Below are 14,564 nucleotides of genomic sequence, written 5' to 3' on the forward strand. Positions count from 1 at the left end.
TTGCATATTTCTACCAAGGTCCATAATTCATGAGTGTACGGAAGGCAGCATTGCATGTTGTGAAGGAAAGCCACATAGGTCATATGCTTTCTTTTCTCTTTCTCCGCTCCCACTCCGGAGCTTATTTCCACCACGCAAATGCAGGGGCATGGTGGAACGAAAAAGCAGTCTTGAAGCTGTCACTTGCAGGCATGTGGGAGACAGACGCGTCTTCATCTTCAAAAAGTCTCTGAGCCTGATCTCAGCCTGTGGGGAGGAGGAGAAGGGGATGTGGGGTGGGGGGGGGGGGCTGTTGAGAGTGGTGGGGAGGCGTGAGGGTGGGTGGGGGCGCTCATTAAATGCACACAGATTTTGATGAGGTTCCTTGATATGTCCCATCAGACAAACAGGCTTTGTTTGGCTCAATTTGCTGTCATTCTGCCATAATGGGATGCGGCGGGCGCAGGTGAAACGGGAAGCAGGGCAAGGACCGCGGAGCCTCCTCCCGAAACAGATATCACGGGCCGCTTTGTCATCAAAGGGGTTCAAGGAAGCCTGACGCCGCCGTCGTTGCCAAGTGTTATGAAGTGGGTTTATCATTCCGCTTGATGACTGGCAAGTTATTTATTCATTGCCTTTGTTCTGTGCCTGCCTCAAATGACGAGGCGCATGTCAGCAACATCTCTCATTATTGGCTTTTGTGTCTGATACGCGCTTGTCTATCACCTTCATGGCTTGGTGTACGTGTCAATGTGTTAATGGTGGAGTGTCTTTTAAGGGATCGCGCCCTTGCAAAATGGGATTTGTATCGTATCAGATGATTCAGCTCCGCCGTAGGTGTCTATTTGATTTGTTATGCGTCTGTGAGTGCGTGCGTGCATGGAGGGAGTGTGTAAAAACAACAAAAAAAAGGATTATGAAATATGTTCCACTTCTGCCTCCCAACACCTTGGGACACTTTATTTTCGCTCTCACACCTGTAGTTCTCTCGATTTCGGTTGAGCGAACCGAAATCTGGAAGAACAAATGACGCGGCGTCGTAGGGGTCATGCCTCTATCGGACGGAAGATTTCCGAAGGAAAATTCATCGGATCGGCGGTGACGTCACCGTTTTGCCGTGCACCGGGGTGGTGAGGAGGGGTCATTTCAAGGCGTCATCCGGAAGGACAAAAGAAAACCTTGAATGAAGGAAAATCACTTTCTGTCACAAAATCCCGTGCTGTCGCGGACAACATGGAGCAAGAGCAGCATATTGCGATCGCGATCCTAACTTTTGTCATTAAGATTTGGTGTTCCAACCATGTAAGAACAGTGGAAACACAAGTGTCAACCCACGATGCACTGTATTTTGGGTTGCTTCCCATATTTGGTCCTATATTAAGTCCGATTACGCTCTCGCATGTGACGGAACGGACCGCGGTTCACTCGGAACCGCACCGAGTCCCGTCTTTTCGGGAGGACGATGGCTCGATCGTTTGGTCCGCACCAGAATTCAAATGCGTATTCTGACCTCTCCAAACGAACCGGACTAAGGGAGTAAATGCACCATGGTTTGATTAAAAGGGACCAAACAAGGTAGGTGTGAAAGCGCCCTTTGAGACTACTTTTAAATGAAGGCGATTTGGACTGAGACAGATTCCCTGCATTAACGCGTCTTCTTTTTTTTCTTTCTTATAAACGCTGAGATTTGAAGATAATGAGGGAAGATATATTTAGCGCCCCCCCCCTTGTCTCCTCTCTGAATAAGGTGATAAAGAGGGACACCGTTTTGGCGCCGCTTAATGAAAGGGATTACACGTATAGGCTGGTGTCGGATAAAGTGCCGGGCCTCCGCTGAATACAGATCAAGTGTTCCTCTGTCGTAACGGAAGTGGATCAGAGACAGGAAAGTGTTTATGAAGCAGGGCTCACACTAGGAAGATGGAGCAAATTCCCTCCTTTCCTCCTTTCTGTAATACGCCTAACTACAGGTCAATGCTAAGGAGCAGCTGAGTACTCGCAAGAACAAATGTCAAGCAGTTGTTGCAGCTGCGCGCACGTGCCTTCCCCGGCACCGGGAGCAACATATGACATTTGTTCTGGAGGCAAGGATCTGGGCTTTTGTCTAAATATGAAATGTGATCTTAATCCTTATTGATTGGAAGTTCAGACACCTGGCAGAGGAAATGTCGATGCCCTGCTTGCTTTTGTTTTCCAAATGGGTCACGGGAGGAATTATGGTTCGTCCCTCCAGGGGTGTCCTGGAGGGAACGAAAGGTGTTTTAATGTCAATGCTAAGATTTCGGATGAAATTCACGTCATCTCATAAACTCGGTTTATTGGCCTTACTGGGGTATACTTACACACATACACAAGCGACTCTCTTTACCGTACAGAACATACAATCAATGGTAAAAGAAGAAAAAATAAACCAAACTTTAAGAAAAATATAAACCCTAAAGTAAGATTAGATGCAATTAGAGAGATACTTTATTCATCTCTGGAGGCAAATTGCGGTTTCCACGCTAATGTCTATAATAAGCAGTATTTGTACAATAAGTGCAATCTTCTTGGATGCTGGTCAGTGAAAAGGGCTTTACATGTAATTATTTTTATTATCAAGCAATTGAAATTGCTATGTATTTTTATTATTATTTATTGCTGACTGCTTTTCAAGTACAGCTGTGTACAAAAGGTAAAATAGTCGTTTATATATAGTAGTTTATATAGTAGTTTTTTTAAAGGAGAGGGTTGGGATGGAAGTGTGTATGTGTGGAAGGTTTATAAAATGAACAAAATAACAAGACCTACAAAAATAGTGTTATGGCTTTATATGGGGTGGTATTTGCAATTGATACAGATATTGCATGGCTGGTTGTGTCTTGGTTGATCAATTTTCTTTCTGCCCATTTCATTCTTTGCCGTTGTGTTCATGTTGAGTATATTGACAACGGTGTTCAGGGACTTGTTCGACAGTAGTTATTTTTTGTATATAAGTGGTTTTCCTCGTTTGTACTGGACTGCCTACTTGAAGTTTGGCAGTTTGGCAGTCTCACCGGCTAAAGGGAGCTCTCCATGGTTCTGAATAACACTTCTGGTCTTGGCTGGTGCTTTGAAATAAATTATGTCACCCAATCCTTACCCCGCATGAGAGGTGTGTGATATCACACCAAAGGACAGATCCGAGCTGAGTAGAAGTGCAAAAAATGTATTAAAGTTCATTTGTGACACAGTCCAGGGTGTTTTTTGCGTTTATATTATCCTCTTTCTTTTTCTATTATGATTGTTTTCATTATTAATTATTGGCAACATTACAGCATTATTGGTGATCAGCTGATACAGGGACTGGGTGATATGTAGTTCTGAAGGAAATGCTTGATGGCATCAGCATTACATCTAAAAGTAGTACGATTTTCAGAGTTTCCAATGAATGCAACATTGACTTAACGTAATTAAGCGGTGAGTCCTGGTGACAGGCAGAATTACTAATACAAGGATATACTTGTTGCGTTTTATTACTTTATCCTAAAAAATAGAAGGTGGCTGTCTCCTACCTGTAGTCCACAGAGTCCTGCCTCACGGTGCCTCTCTGTGCAAGTTTTACACACAATGCACCTGACACGGTAAGAATGGGCGTTCGTAGCCAGAACCTGCATGTCTATAGCGAATTGGATGCTGATGACAGAGTAAGCGTATTACTCCACAAACTCATCTCCAATCCGAACAATAACAGGGGTTATTGTTAGGATTATTATTATATTATTACTGCGTTCTGTACACACTGCAAGAGTATCAGTCGCGCAAGGTTGAAATGCCATCATAAAATATCGTATTAAAATGGCCAAACATAAGTGATCATAATAAAGATAATAAAAAAAATAATAATAATAATAATTATCGTCCCCCATCCTAATGAAAAATCCTATGGCGCATACATGTGCATGTGCATGAACCTGCGGTACACTTAAGGGTTCCGGTTTGGGGGTTTGGATATATATATATATATATATATACAGGTATACAGTATATTTACACTGATCAGCCACAACATTAAAACCACCACTAATAAGCACTAATATTGTGTAGTCCCCCTCCAAAACAGCTCTGACCAGTCGAGGCATGGACTCCACAAGACCTCTGAAGGTGTCCTGTGGTATCTGGCACCAAGACGTTAGCAGCAGATCCTCTAAGTCCTGGAAGTTGTTCCATGGATCGGGCTTGTTGTTCCAGGAGATCCCACAGATGCTCGATCGGATCAGACACTAACCCCAGCCATCCACATGATGTAGAAGAACACGTGATTCACGCCTCCTTCTTTTATTGCTCCATGGTTCAGTTCTGACACTCACATGCCCATTGTAGGTGCTTTCAGCGGTGAACGGGAGTCAGCATGGTCACTCTGACCGGTCTGTGGCTACACAGCCCCAATAGCAGCAAGCTGTGATGCACTGTGTGTTCTGACACCTTTCTATCATAGCAGCAATTACTTTTTCAGCAGTTTGACGCCCATGACCCTGTCGCCTGTTCACCGGTTGTCCTTCCTTGGACCACTTCTGGTAGGTACTAACCACTGCATACCGGGAACACCCCACAAGACCTGCTGTTTTGGAGATGCTCTGAGCTCCCAGTCATCTAGATCCCTACGCTTTCCCATTTTTCCTGCTTCCTACACATCAACTTCAAGAACTGACTGTTCACTTGCTGCCTAATATATCCCACCCCTTTACAGATGCCACTGGAATGAGATGAGCAATGTTATTCACTTCACCTGTTAGTGGTTTTAATGTTGGAGGATGGAGGATGATACGGTATCATTCTTATCTTATATCTCACTCTTATCTTCTTATCTTACCATCTGATGGCATTTCCAAGCTGCCGTCCTCTTGCCCCCCTCCCAAATGTATTGCCTTTCTTGAATGAAATTACACTGTGAAAATAGCAAAGCTAAAGGGACAAGTGTCATTGTAACGAGATGAGCAATGTTATTCACTTCACCTGTGGACTAGTCAGTGGATGACTTTCGGTGTTCGGCATGGTGGATATTTACTGACGTATTTTATGTCGTAGAACAAAACGTGAACATTTGTTAAGCTTGCTACAATTATTTAACCACAGACCTTATTTCGAGCATCTAACCCAAAACCCATTCAAAAATCCCACTGACTTTCAGACGAGGGAACCGGAAGTGCAGGAAAGCGATATCATTTCAGGGTTTTAGGATTCATTACTGCAGCACTCGATAGGCAAACGTACAAAGGACCTAATTCGATCCAATTCATTCATTTACTTGGACATTAAGATGGGCCGACAAAGTCCACTAAAGCTGTACAATATTGATCTGGCCTGTGGCTTATAAAGGGATTTGACTGTGAACATGCATACCAAGTAGAAAAGGCTTTAAGTGAGGTGTAATGCCCACGATGCCGCCTGTTATGTGGTTCTGAGATGGTGGCCTTTGCACCATTGGCACAGCATACCTGAAGATGTTTTCGCTTGGTCTGCTACGAAAGATTATTTTGTAATCGATTATTGTAGATCTTTTAATTAATTCATTGATTGATAGAAACGTTGTTATTTTACTGCCAAATATCAAAAGCTCGGCCTTTTAATTCGAGAGCACCATTTCAGAAACTTGCATGCGGATTTCCAAAACCCAGTCCTCACAATCAAATACACCCAGGACTGAACATGGGCAGAGAATAATGTGAGTGCAAGCGCAAGTAGGACTCTCAAATTCAAAGACCAAGCTTGTGATATTTGCATAATAACACAGAATAATGCAGAATAATTTTTCAACATTTTGCAATGGCTGGGTTAGTGACCTGGAGGGCCGCTTTTAATTACCATACTGCTTTTTTAATTTACATTTTTGGAAGGATGTGCATATCATACAGCTGCATATATTCTGTGTGCTGACGGATTGTGTTCCAAAGGCTTTTCATACAAACCACACACAGCCGGGAAAAAACGTGCTCAGAAAACAATTGCCTCCTCAGTTGGAGTTGACTATGGAGAAATGTCTCATTTAATGGGTGATTACTCCCTAATACAGCCATCTATACAATGGCAGCTAGTCTTTTCCAGAAGTAAATTCTGCTCTTCTGCCAGATAAGAATTGCAATTGCTAGTCATGAGTCAGAATGTGTTCAGTGTATTTACTAAAACATGCCGTCGTTATTTTGGATTTGTTATTAGATGACACTACAGTCTGAAGATTGGTCTTCATTACCCAGCCGGGAACCAGGAAGATAACGCTGCCTCATTTACTTTCCAGCACTCAATTTTCCCCCGAATGATAATGCAGTTTCTCTTTTGTGTAACGGCGGTAAAGACAGAGAACTGTTTTAAACGTGCACAACGGATTACAAAGGTTCATTAATTTAAAGCTAATCTTCGTTAAATACCAATATAGCCGCAGCCTCGGCTCCAGATAGATTAAATCACATCAACTCCAAAGTAATCCTCCATCTAAACGATGTGAAAGATGGTTAATCTGGGCTTTAATGCACCGGTTGATGAGGGAAGATAGGAGGATTGCGTCACACTTCCCACTTAATGTCTCTCGGCCGTATTGATTCGCTAGATCACGTGATCTCACTGGAATCTTTCTTGCAGCCTCTCCATGACAACTGTCCCCCATCCCCCTAAACTGTGATGGGTAACTCCATTACAGCATGTATGTTGTATAGGTTTACGCACCATCTAGACCAGTGCTTCCTAATCCAGTGCTTTAAAGGGTTTTTTTTTGTCACCTCATTACAGGAGATAACAAATACATTAAATATAGTTATTCCCAATCTAGGGATGAGACAGCACCTGGAGGTCGCAAGGCCTTGGATGATTTGAGGCATATCTTTCCTAATAGTCAAAAATTGGTTCAAAGATCCACGTGTTGGTTCAAATATAAATTGTGCCAAAAAGAAACATGGCTGTATATTGTAATGTACTGTACGTACTATAAACCTTGCTTTCCCTTCCATGGAAATGAAACCCATTCAGTCAAATAAGACGTCACCGTCTCTTAGTATAAAAGTTTGGGAACGCCAGCTAAATACACACATTTGTAGTTACTCCGGCCTGTATTCTCTCACAATTCTTCCTATTCACTGTTCCATGCGTCCGTCTGTATTTTAATTCAAACTGCATTTGATTTATATTTTTTATATGTTCAAGCAACTGAGGAGTCTATGATAGAAAATGCTACTTGTGTACGGGAGCCCTCCCTCTGTTGTTGCCATGGAGTTGAGATAATTATGGCTTCTAAAATTATGTAATCAACGAGGAAATCATTCTTCCCCGGTCTGGGAAAAGGAATAATTAATTTCCTTCTTTCCTTTTTCCCCCTGTTATCATGCGGGCGACTGCAAACAGAGGATCCTTGTCATTATCTGGTGTGGTCTGTTCTGTTAAAACATGTCAGCCTGCGAGGCTGATTAAGAGTTGAACTTGCTCCAGCCCTATTCATATTCATCCGAATGTGGCAATTCATTAAACATACCCAACGTGTGTTTTGGTGTCTTAAGGAAAGTATGCTTGTGAAATTGTCAAAGCCGTGGTTTATTTCCTGGGGAGATTTAAAGCTCTTGTCATTTTTAAGATATCCTGGCTTGTTAAACTATTCAATAGTGCCTTATAAAACGCTCTTGTGCATTAATGCATATTAAAAAGCTATTTATTCAATTTTGTCTGGTTAACAAGTTGGATAAGAGCCAGTGTTTAATATGAACAACATTTAGCCGCCTTCAATCCCTTTGGGAAAATGGCAAGTAACAGGAAACCGAATAAGTTTGCTCTATTGGTTGGGGCGGTAAATCCATCGACAGCGTCCCTTCACTTTAATAAAGATAAGCCCTGCCACTGCCAAAAAGATCAATAACCTCAACTAATTTGGAAAAGGCTTTGTCTCCTCGAGACAAACAGGCGTTTGTACATATCAAAGCTCATTTTTAATGTCCATTTTAGAGGGATTGTTCTCTGGTGTGGGAATATGTAAGGCCAATGCCTCCATTATTGCTACCAGATGCAGTAGAGAGCTATTAACAAAGGCCAATGAGAAATCTTGCAGATGCCCTTTCAGTGGGTCCTTTTATCCCCCCATTAGGCCTTCTGATGTCGGGTCCACAAACTTCCCTAATTAAGAATTCATCTTCGGCGGGTTCTGTCGTAAAATGGCTCTCGCCGCAGAACGCAGGGCGATAAAACGAGTTATTGAGCCACCGACCTCCTCTCGCCTCTTATCTCCCATAAACACTTCAGTTGGTTTTACAGGGCCTCGGAGATGGAGAAACGAGCAATAAGCCAAAGGGGGATATAGCAGAGGACTGATGACTTATGCATGAAGAACAGTGGAACAAGAGGGAACGGATGAAATTGACAACGAGGGGTCCCTGTGAGATGAGTTCGTTAGACTCGGCTACAACTTGGGCTTGATTAAACTTTTCCTTGGCCTTTGGTGTTCCGGATACCGCCTGGTAATCTCTCGAATTATGGAATACCGATGGTGTGTTTGTCGGGTGATGTGAAACGTTATTATCCCCCTCGTCGCCCCGACCGACGGCCGATCCTGAGGCGAGCTCGTGAATTTGCGATGCGGCCGGCGGAGCCTCGGAGAGCCTCCGACGGAAGATCAACCTGTCGTAACCAAGCGACGCCCTGCTCTTCCTCCCGTCGACTTCTAACCTGATTCTGTCAGACGCACGGAGGCTCATTGTCGGTGTCTCTCACGCAGCCGCTCCTCATGTTTAAATAATAGTTATTTCATCAGATGTGTCTCCCAGATGCACCTCTGTTTTTATGTTTCCATCGAAAATCCACTTTGAGAGGGAACTTTTCACCGAGGCGCGAAAGAGAAGGGCCGCGGTGAAGGATGAGGTGTGTCCGGAGCAGCCCGGTGCAGCGAGTGGAGCAGTGTGTCATGATGGAGCCCGGCTTGCTGCCGAGCAACAGCCAGGCGGATCTATGATGTGTTTACATCATTTCCCCATCTCTGCCCAAATCAGACCTCCGAAGTGCTCCCTGCCGGAGCAGCAGGGAGTAGGCGCGGGGAAATAGAGGTGGAGATTGTTATTATAGATAAACACTTTCCTGACGATCTAGTTTGCTCCCGTGAGTGGGAAATTACAAAGATGCCACCTAAGTGCTGAGCATGGAGTCGGGCGACTTTATTTGCCCCCGAAGTGTATGGAATGGAAACATGAAATGGAGAGCCGCAAATGATATGTTTGGGACAGATATCGTAGCTTGTTTACACAAAATGGATTCATATATATATATATATATATATATATATATATATATACAATGTCATGTTTTAAAACTTTTACTTACTTACTTTTACTTTGTTCTTTCCTAAATTCTGTGAACTGTAAATATATTCATATTTTTTTTTTACATATATATTTTTTTTTTACATATATATATATATTATATATATAATATATATTATATATATATATTATATATTATGTCTTCACACCAGAACCCAGAGTGTGTTTCATACAAACAGCCTAAAAGGTGTAACACATAACAAGATTATTTATTTTTGCAATAAAAATTTATGCACAGACACAGGCACCGATTTCTCTATTCATATCCAGGCTGAGATAGCTTCCAACTACTCTATCGATGAATAATTTTGCTTCATCTCAGTTTGCAGGAATTGCACGATCCCTCCAATGAATCTGATGAATTAAGTGATCCATACCCGATATGCAAACAACCTCAATTACTTGTGTTGATGAGCTGACAAGAGACTGCAGTTGGTGTTCACATTGTGCTCGCAGAGTTCAAGGACACAGCGGTCTTTGAGTCAATGACATTTGAGAGCACAGGGTCCACCGGGTGAACTGTCAATATGATGCCCAGACCCTTTGATTTCTGCTCTGCATTTCTCACCCTTGTCCGGGTGAGACAGCGGCACAAACAAGTTCGAGCTGATCCCATGTGGCGCCCTGTATTGCACACGCCGCGGGTCAGATGATGGCCCTTTGCTGACTTGGTTCGTCTCTATCGCACCGTTCTGAATTACCACCCAGAGAGTGTCAAACTGGGACTTTTCCCATTTCAACGTATTAGGTTTTTTTTTTCATTGCAGCCTCACATCACAGCACGCCACCTCAACCCATGTTTTTTTCTTTCTCCATCATATGCTGTATATCCAGAGTGGGTCGTTCATAAAGTCTCTGCTCCTGCAACAGGGAGCCCTCGGAGAGAGCCGCAGCGATCCTGTCAAATCGAAACCATATTCCTGTTATGTGTAATAATAGATTAACTTCCGATGCACAGTTTCAGACGCATGCAGAGCAACTTTATGGTGAAACGGTCATTATCAGCTCCCTAGGTGCAGTGTGGAGTTGATGAAGCGCTTGGCACGCGGCACAACGCGTTGCAGCCCTGAGTTGTGCAGTGCTGAGAACATATTTGTCATGGCGGGAAAACGCTGGCAGAACGCTGCGTCGTTCCAATAGGACGTTGTGGTGCCAGAGTGGAGAAGGGCTTCCAAGTTGTGTTTAACAGACGTACACCGGCTGTAGTTTTCTGCAGTAAACACACAACATCATATGAAGGCATCATATGCAAGCTTCATTTTGTCATTTCCAAAGATGACAAACGCGGCCGTAGGGGATGCATTACTTTTACTGATACTCCATGTTCATTAATATTTATTACATTATGTTTGTTTCTTGTGGACTTTGGCCATGTTCACACTGCAAGCCTTAGTGCTCAGTTCAGATTTATTGCACAGATTTGATTGTTTTGTTTGGCTGTTCACATTGTTTTTCAAATGTGGCCATTATCAGATCCCAGTGTGAAGGGGTAACGCTCCTGAACTGACCCACACGCGCACAAGTAACAAAGACGTCGTACGCAGGACGCTGTCGTACGCAGGTCAACATGGCAGGCAAATACACGGGTGGCTGTCGGGCGGCATGTGACTGTACCTCTGCTCAAGCTCACGGATGAAATCTTCAAATCTAGAAGGGCTATGGTGCTTTTTTTGGGGGGGGTTAATTAAATAAAATATACAAATTAATCAAAATTAAAAACATAATGTTTGAATAGGCTTGGGCGATTGGACTAATAAATTGGCAACTGCCGATTGGCTCCATCGATTGCAATTGGTGATTGAGTCAATTGGCGGTTGGATTTTTTTTGGCGTTTTTTTGGGCGATTTTTGTCCTTTTTTTTGCTAATTAATACAATTTTGACATATCGCCAAACCCTAGTGCGCAGACTGCGCCCTGATCACTCCCTCAGAGGACCCCCCCCACACACACACACACACACACACACACACACAGACACACAGACACACACACAATTTTAGATCTGGTGGTATTCATAAAACGCGGCAGTGTAGGTAGTAAGTGTAGGTGCCCCCTCGCCTGGTCGGTCTATTTATCTATTTATCCATCTATTATTTATCTTCCCTTCCTGCACTGTATACGCCGCGAGGTCCCGAAGGCAGCGGCGGGATTCTGAGTTTATTCTCAAAAAACAAGGGTACTTTTTTCAGTTTTTTTGTGTCTCCCGGTCCGTGAACATTTTGTGCGCCGCGGTCCGGTCCCTGATAATAAAAAGGTTTGAAAACCCTGCTCGGGAGCAACGTAAAAGTCGCATGAATTCTGATTTGACCGGATTTTGACTGAGATTCTGATTTAAGGTCGCATTGCAAAAAAAAACGGACCTGTATCCGATTTAGGACCACATTATGAGAGTGGCCCTAGTCCAAATTGAAAAGATCAGATTCCATGTGATTTGTGCTGTTTCACACTGTCATGAAAAGAAAACAGATCTGAGTCACATTTGAGCAAAAACATTGGGTTTGGGCCACTTTTGCCTGCAGTATGGACGTAGCCTAAGTGACTCAAAGTAGCACAGTTGGCCTAGATTTCAACACTTCATGAAGCAAGAAATGCGGCTTATGTGTTTAAGGCCCTCCCTCCTTCTGGCCAATGACCTTAAGGAGGAATATTGGTGGTCAAATATGTATTCCATTTCATGAACAAGATCCACTACATGGTCATGGACACTCTCCTTCATAGAAGATGTTGCCTTTTTTACACACTATCCTCTGCTGTATTTTTGTCAGCACCCAACAGGCCATGCCTTGGTTTTCTCATTAAACTATTTATCAGATAGGCCTCATCAAAGATTAAGACTATCCTCACAGTTCATTACAAGATGCCTGCTTTTTATTTGATGAAATAATTCATCCATTATTCATCTGTATATTGCAGTTTTCAGGACGCGCCTAAGACTGTAGCAGAGCTTCAGCTTCCCCAAAAGACACAGAGCGCGGGGAGAGAAAATATAGGCAGTACATATGTTTTGATCAAGTAGGCATTTCACTGTTCACTTTCTCAGTGAGATGTGGACTAATTGCTGTACACGCACAAGCAGTCAAAAAACAGAGTTGTGTATAGCGCGTGCAGCAGGGCGATGCGAGCCAAAACAACATTGAAGCAGTGAGGAATTAGCTTTATGTTTTTAGAGTCGGAAGTGGGGAGGCTATCCCAGGAGGACAATTCTCCCCAAGGCAAAGGTGCTTCATCAGAAGTGGCAGACTGAATGAAGATCGTCAGGCTACTCTCTGATTGAACCCTTTCTCATCCACGTCTGCGTTGTCTCTAGCCGGCCACGGAAGGCTTCCCTGAGTGAGTCAGCGGGGCTCTGCTATTGGTTGCCGCCGTCCATCCAAGGGTGATGAGCAAGTCAGCCTATTTTATCTGCCAAAATGCCTCCTGGGAGCGCAGACGATGACAGTTGATGCTCAAAATAAATCTCAGAGCATTGACAAATGTCAAAGCTAGACCAGGGGATGTCTTGGGCAGCGCATACAGCGAGGTAACAGAGAAGACTAAAGCTATCCCATGTCAGTTAAATGCGCAGTCATTATTTCTGGATGAACAATGATGTGTTTGGGTTGGAGGAGTTGGAAGGGATATTGCAATGCCACAATGACAGAGTTTGTGGCACTGATGCAGCATCAATTTTTTACATTTGGGTGCCTTGTGTTGTGCTTGCAAGAAAAAGACAGAGAAGCAGATGCACCTCCACTGGCTATTGCTACAGATGGCGGTGGGGAAGGGGGATTTTAATCGGAAAAGGCTGCTTTCCACATTCAAGCCCTCTGCGGGAGCAAGTGGCGACAAGGCTGGGCCGTGTAGCCTTCACAATGCCAGCATTAGATCTGTGTTAAAGAACTACAATTAGTGTCTGCACAGGGGGCACGTGTGTCTCTGTGCTCCAGTCAAAGGCAGATTACCCCCATCTTTGAGCTTGTAATGAATGCCTCTGTTGACACGTGGGTGTGGATTAAGTCATCATCTTACTCACGCTTTCCAGAAATAACCAAATATTGCTTTGCACCCGGAACTGTAATTTTGCTCCTCTCATTCTGTAATTTTCTCTTTTCATCCAAAACATTGTCCATCCTAAATGACACACAACACGTCAAGTGGTTCTGAGTTGTACATTACAGTACTTGGGCTGTCTACATTAGACATCTGCTGTCTTTTGATGCACGTCCATTCTGCTGCATCTGAGGATGCAACTCTGACATCGATGTTATAGACATTTGAAATAAGTTATGTTTGTATTCTGCCACGGTAGCAGATGGGACTCTGAACTGTTACTGAAATTCTTAATGGCCCGATGCCCCACCAATTCAGTCCAATCAATCTGCCGTTAGCTGTAAAAATTGGATCGTTGCCCCCCAAGCATGAGTTTAAATGGATATTGTATACAGGTGCATATGTTATTCGGATTGTGCTGGTGCTTAGCCACCTATCAGAATGAGCAACTGAGTCAGGGAAAATAAATCAAACAATGCATTTATTTATAAAATGCATTTTGCATGTATTTGATTGACTTGAAAATTCCCATGCAAATTGATACTGGGTGGCAACAAATGAAGTAATTCTCTGGGGTATTCCGGTTGCCTTTTAGAAGCGAAAGCATAGTGTTTGACGTCCGGTTGTATTCCTTCCACGAGGGGGCACCATAGGAAAGAATTAACTTAGATGGCACTGACATTGGACTTGGAGATTCACCCTGCCATTATTACTTAAAATCACTTAAAATCTTATGATGATCACAAATGAGCACATATCAGCAATACTAAGCATTAATATAATATATATAGGGGCTGTTTTTAACCCTTACATAACCCCACAGGGTCAGATGTACTGAAGAAGTAGCGTGCGTGTTGGGGGTTATTAGACAAATGATGTGCAGTATCTATTGCACAACTGCTCTTTGTTTTCAAGTGACGATCTGTGGTAATGTCTGCTCCGGTGAGCACCCCCCTAGCTATGGCCGCAATAGCTTTTTGCTCTGTTTATTTTCTCAATCCCCAGGAATTAATGTTTAGAAAAACATATTGTGTCCTTGTGTTGCATTTAATTAAAAAAAAAAAAAAAAAAAAAAAGGAAAACAATGCATCGCATTCTAATGAAGGTGTTCTGTCCATTTGTATACCTGTCACATCAAGTGAGTTTGAGCGAGCAAAGACCGGGTCACCCCAGGTCCTGTGTGATCTGCTAAGGCCTCGTATTATCATAATAGAAACTAATATATTGGGCCAGAGATCCCTGCGGCGAGCT

This window comes from Zeus faber (genome assembly GCF_960531495.2).
Source record: "Zeus faber genome assembly, chromosome: 16".
Lineage (NCBI taxonomy): Eukaryota > Metazoa > Chordata > Actinopteri > Zeiformes > Zeidae > Zeus > Zeus faber.